Source organism: Vipera berus (genome assembly GCF_964194415.1).
Source record: "Vipera berus genome assembly, chromosome: 2".
Taxonomy (NCBI): Eukaryota; Metazoa; Chordata; class Lepidosauria; order Squamata; family Viperidae; genus Vipera; species Vipera berus.
In genome coordinates, this window is record NC_138203.1 from 271,649,033 (window position 1) to 271,655,032 (window position 6,000).

Sequence of the window (6,000 nt, forward strand, 5' to 3'; positions counted from 1 at the left end):
CAAAGAAGGCATTAAACCACCCAGACTTTCTGGCACAAGTTATATTGTTTGTAAATCTTTTGTTTACACTGAAGGCAATCATCGGGGAAAAGGTCTGGAGAATCAAGAAAAAGACAACCAAGATTAATTATAAGAAATATCACCTCTGCAATATCCAAAACTCTGGATGATCACAGGGCAAAGACACAGCAGGAGAAGTTGCTGATGCAATTCTTGCAACCATCAACTTTTTGATTGATCCATTTAATAAGAATCAGGATCCAGAGAATATTTTTAGTTATGCAATAATAAAGTGACCTTTCCTTTTACCAATGGCTTATAAAAGGCCTTCTAGCAGTCTGGGAGTTGATTTTATCCCCCATTCATCAATCATAGATTTCACCATGAACACCAAAGCAAATTACATCCTTTGCCTTTTCAAAGACATGTGAGATTCCTCCCTTAGTTACTGTATTTGTATACATCATTTCACACTGTCACCTTTTAAGCGATTGTCATTAAAATCAAATACGGCTACCAATAAAGATCAACCCAAACACCATGCAGATATCACAGCAAAATACAATAGATGGATTCCAGTGACATATGAAATCATGCTACAGTTTGCTTCTTTGGTGATCATTCAAGTTTTCTTTGAATTCAGCTATTTGTAATCATGGTTTATGACATCACATTTTGTGTGAGCATAGATAGTTGTACGTTTTTCAGAACGTCATTGTCAGCCATCCCAAATAAACCAAACAGAAAACAGAACTAGATGAGCTAATTCTACTTTATTGTAAGGGTCCATTAACAGAACCTTGCAAGTCTCTGTTCTGTACCAGCCTGCTACCGGCCCTGCAGCAAAAGCAGGGACAACCCCTTTACAAACGGCAAGAGGCTGGAATAAAGCCTGCCAAATTTATTCACATAAAACAGAGCAAGACAAGACACCAACCATGAAACAGGAGCTAAGAAACAGGAACTATCCAAGCGGTTGCCTTCAGCAAACCAGCCCTCCCACACATTCCCCTTAAATACAGTTCAGGGCGTGGCCTCTCTCTGCCTCCTTCCGAGGAGCCCCATTGCCTTCCTCTGTTTACTTCTGATTGACTGCCTCCTGCGTCGGGCGTCCTTGAACAGGGCCAGCTGTGGGTCATCTTCATCCACGCTGTCAGGCTCACACAGCTGGGTCTGCGTCGTGACCAGATGAGAGGGGCCTGGCTGGGGGCTCTCATCAAGCTGTCCAATCCCCTCAGCAAGAACTTCAACACCCCCCGCCTCCTCCTCTGAGTCGTCCGACCCAACTGCCGAACCCACAGGCTGACCCTGAATCACAACAGTCTGAAAGTACAATCTTCCTGCTGTCACTTTTAATTGCTTCATTCATTATGGTGAATCCTTCCTAAGTTTCTTTCTCTGATTGTTAAGCCAGTAGGGGCTCCCCCGCCCTTCTCTGATTGAGTTCTAGCTAGCATCTCTTTTTCATGTCTATTTAGATTCTCAGTCATCCAGGTCATCGTTGTCCCAAAAGTGCTTTTCAAATGGCAACTGGAGTTTATTTTTACTTAAAGAAGTTTTGCTTCTGGCATGCACTCTTCCAAATGGCCACCATTAGCATGTATGATCTGTAAGCCACCCAGAGTTGCTTTACTGCACAGATAGCTCTCCTCTCCCAAGCAACCTCCCCCCCCCAGGTCTTTACAGCAGGCCACATAGGACTCTTGACAGTTTCTAAGCTGAGCTGGAACTTGGATTTTTTTTCCCCTCCCAAGCAGTGTGTTCTTATTCTTTTCTTTTCTTTTTTTCCCCCTGCCTGGTCAGAAGCTTTGAACAAACAGAGGAAATAAGGGGAAAATAAAAGAAGGGGATAGGGGAAAGAAATACTTCCCAACACCATTCCACACCTGCACAGCAGAGAGGACAAACCATCAGAGACCAAGATGATAGTGGAAAAGCCCATCTCCATCTGTGGCCCAGCTAGCAGGAAAATTTCAAGAGCAATCATCAGTTTCTGGGAAGGAGATGCCAGCTCCTAAACCAGCACACAGAAAGCCTCGTTCTCTTCTCCTCCATACAAATAAGATGGAGCTAGGACAGAATGGTGAGCTAAAACCATACTCAAATGCTTCTCGGCCTATAAGGATAAAGTCCAAAAGTTCTCCTCTCATTGAAAAAATACAGGCCAATTTGGCATTTGTTCCAATGTCTATGCTGCCAGGAGCTTCTCTTAAAAGCCCTGGATTGAAGGCAACAGTGCACCAGTCACACCTGTCAGCCCACACACTCATTCAAGTAGTTCTGATGAATCTCCAGTTAGTTTTGATCAACCACCAGAATGCGCTTCTCTTCAGTTTTATAATAAGGTAAGGACACTTAAATGGACTCCAGAAGATGGTAGAGGACAGGAAGGCCTGGAGGAACATTGTCCATAGGGTCGTGATGGGTCGGACACGACTTCGCAACTAACAACAACAACAAAGGACACAAGGATCAATAAATTGCAGACTGCCATCTAGAAGGTTTCAAAAATCACAGTCAGAATATGGAGTTGACCTAGATTTAGAAGGGACAGTTTAACCTCAGGAAAATGGTTCCAAAGCTGAGAAGGACGTAGGTGTATTTATGGACAAAAATAAAACTATGAAATCCTCACCTGTGCCTGTGGAAAGCATAGATCATCATAAGAAGAAAAATCATCAAGCTTCTGATGAAAAATCCTCATCAGATCTACAATCTAGTGGATTAGAAAACAAAGAGAAAGAAGTGGATACAGAAAAAGTAACAAAATTCAAAGAGAGCCAGGAAGACAAGACATACCAGAATCTTTCAGAGGAAAAGCCAAATTGGACTGTGAACCTTGAGAAAGAGAAGAATGCAGATAGTGATACTGCAGAAGATACAAAACACCATGGAACTGCAATGCTTCCAACCTGGAAAACACTTATAAAGAAAAGAGGGGGGTGGGGAATAAATGAACGTGAAGAATCAAATCATGAATCAAGCATACAGGATACTGGGACTTCACAACCTACTTTAAATATGAAACTATTCTGAACTCCAGGATATGGTGCTAATATAATTAATAAGCAAGCGATAAATGGGAAGCCAATTATTAGAGTTTCTATTGCAAAACCTGCTTATAAACTGTAGTGTATGCGACTAACAGCATACACAGGATGTCAGCACAGCAGGGGGCTGGACAGCTCCAGACTATAACCGCTTTGGCGGGAAAGCCTGAATGGAGCTAGCCTGACAGCTCCAGGCGGGAAGCCAGGGTTTAAATCTATTGGCCACCTGCACTGGCGGGAAGCCCAGGTTTGAATCTATTGGTTGCGATTCACCTGGGCAGGTATAAAGAGACGCCAGGTAACCCCTTGTCCCCAGCTTTGTTCCTGACCCCAATAAAGAAGTTACTACCCAGTTCAGTGTCTGTCTATCTGTGCGACCACGCGACATTGCACTGGCGACGAGGGTGGGATCCTGCACGGAAAATCGCTAGCAACGGAAGAACCCCCATTGGCAGCACCGGATCCAGACGCAGGACGACCCGAGACAGCGGAATGGCACAACTGGGTCAGTATCCCCTTTTCAATAGTAACCGCCCCGAAGAGTGGGAGGCTTTCGTGGGAGAGCTCGAGTGCTACCTAAGGGTGAACGGGGTTAAAGATGACCGGCAGAGAGCAGCGGCGCTACTCTGCAGCTGCAGGACGGAGACGTACCAGCTGGCGGTCGGTCTCTGCTCACCCGACGACGTCAACACCATTGGGTAGAGCGAGCTGCTGGCGAAGCTGACCGAGCATTTCAGACCAGAAACGTCCGAGATCGCGTGGAGGTATCATTTCGAGAAACGGGACCAACGGCCGGGTGAGTCTGCCAAACAATACATGGCCGCCCTAAGACAAGTAGCCCATCTCTGCAATTTTGAGAATTTAGAGATAAGGCTACGGGATCGGATCGTCTGTGGGTTGCGGGATCGGAAGCTGCGGCAGAAGATATTCGCGAAGCAAAAGCTAACCCTGAGGGACGTCCAAGAGGAATTCCTAGCCTGGGACGTGGCTGAGGAGTCCGACGCGAGGGAGGGCGGCACCATCCACCAGCTGAGCGGCTGTTGCGGGGCAGAAGAGTCAGTACCGGGGGACGGTTGCAGAGACTGACGGTCAGCCACATGGAGGGACGGGCGGCTGTTTGCTCAACAGGGGGACCCCCGACACTCACCCCAAAACATTAAGGGTGAAACTGCAAGGGATCCCCTGCTCGATGGAGCTGGACTCAGGGTCAGCCGTGTCAATCATCTCCGCCAGAATGTTTAAAGAGATTTGCGAGCAGAGCGGCCATTGGGTTCCCTTGAGGCCATCCAGACTGACCCTCTCTGACTTTCAAAATTCACCTATTAACATCCGGGGGGAGGTGTCGGTGATGGTACAGTACAAGGGGTTCGCAGGCAAATTGAATGTATTGGTCGTCGAAGGGCAGCGGACCAGCCTCGTGGGGTTAGGGTGGTTCAAAGCGCTGGGCATTGGAATCACGGGGATTCACCAGACGCGAAGCTGCCATTCGCTTGAATCTGTCTGCAAAGATTTTGCAGACGTCTTCGATGAGCAGTTAGGAAGATACACCGGGCCCCCAATTTCATTTAAATTAAACCCCCAGGTTCAGCCCATCAGAATGAAGGCTAGGCGAGTCCCGTTCGCGTTAAAGCACAAGATAGAGCGGGAATTGGATAAGCTGGTGGACCAGGGGGTGTTAACGCCAGTTGATGGAGCGGAATGGGAAACCCCCATCGTAACGCCTCTCAAGGCAAACGGCGAAGTCCGCATTTGCGCCGACTATAAGGGGACTGTTAACCGAGCTCTGAGCGCCCATTCCTACCCGGTCCCCGCAGTCAGCAGCATCCTGGCGTCCCTGCAGGGCGGGGCGGTGTTCACAAAGTTGGATCTTGCCCAAGCTTATCAGCAACTACCAGTCGACCCAGAGGCTGCTAAAGTGCAAACAATAGTCACCCACAAGGGGGCGTTCCGGACTTCCGGTGGCGACGCGGCACCAAAGACAGCCGTCTCCGGGCTGTCCGCTCCGCAGCTGTGTTTTTCCATCGAAAACAGCGCCGATCAGCTGTTTAGGTGGATTTGAAGCCCCCTCCTCGGGAGAAGAGGAGGGGGTGAGGCCCCAGGTAGGGGTTGAGCTCTCCGGGGCCGCCTGAGCTGAAAGTTTGGGCAGCTGAAAGATTGAGCCCCCCCGAAGCCTGGGTTAGCTCCGAGCTGCACAGCGTCTCTGCTCCGTGATTTTTGGAGCAGAGCCAGGCGCTAGCAACCACCCCTGCCAGAAGGAAAGACTCTTGAGTATCAAGGTGCAGGCAGAGCGGTACAGGAGGTCAAGGTGAAGTGGACTTTTATCATTATTCTCTAGCTCAATGGACTTTATAGCTTTAAAGTGAAAGTACGCAACAAGTGAAAGTGGGGAAAGATGGCGGCTAAAACTTCCAAAGCTCTTCGGAGTGCGGGGGCTTCCCCGGTGCAACAGACTTCGTTGCAAGCCTTGCTTCCTCCTGCACCTCCTCTGGCATTGACGCTTAAGGATTTACAAGATACCTTTGAAAAGCAATCGCAAGTAATGTCAGATATGATGGATGAAAAGATGGAAAAGCTGGAGGCAAAGCTGGAGGAGAAATTGGAGAAATTGGAGGAGAAGATGGAAGAGAAGTTTAGTGCAATGAGGGTAGACATTTTGTCTACAATTGAAAGTGTGGCTGAATGTGTGCAACGTTTGGATGAAAAAGTGGAGGATCTTAGTCAAAAGAACTCTATATTAGAAGTAAAGGTACTAGAGAATGAAAATATAAGGGACAAAATGGACGGAGAATTGAGCCTTGTCCAGTACCATCAGATGCAGTATGCTATTAGAATCAGGGGCTTAAAAGAGAATCCTAAAGAAGACTTAAAGCAGCTGATCTCTGAGGCTTTGGAAGCAGTATTGGGCCAGCCAGCATCTGAAATAGAGGGAAGTATGGATAAAATCTTTCAT

At 47.6% G+C, this 6,000-nt stretch overlaps 1 pseudogene across 1 annotated transcript; it reads left to right on the forward strand.

Moving 5' to 3' along the window:
• The first annotated feature begins 383 nt into the window (after positions 1 to 383).
• LOC308662981 (capZ-interacting protein-like) lies at positions 384 to 3,036 on the forward strand (annotated as a pseudogene). Its single transcript has 3 exons — positions 384 to 427; positions 1,895 to 2,376; positions 2,471 to 3,036. The product of its transcript is annotated as a capZ-interacting protein-like (transcript).
• Positions 3,037 to 6,000: the final 2,964 nt, after the last annotated feature.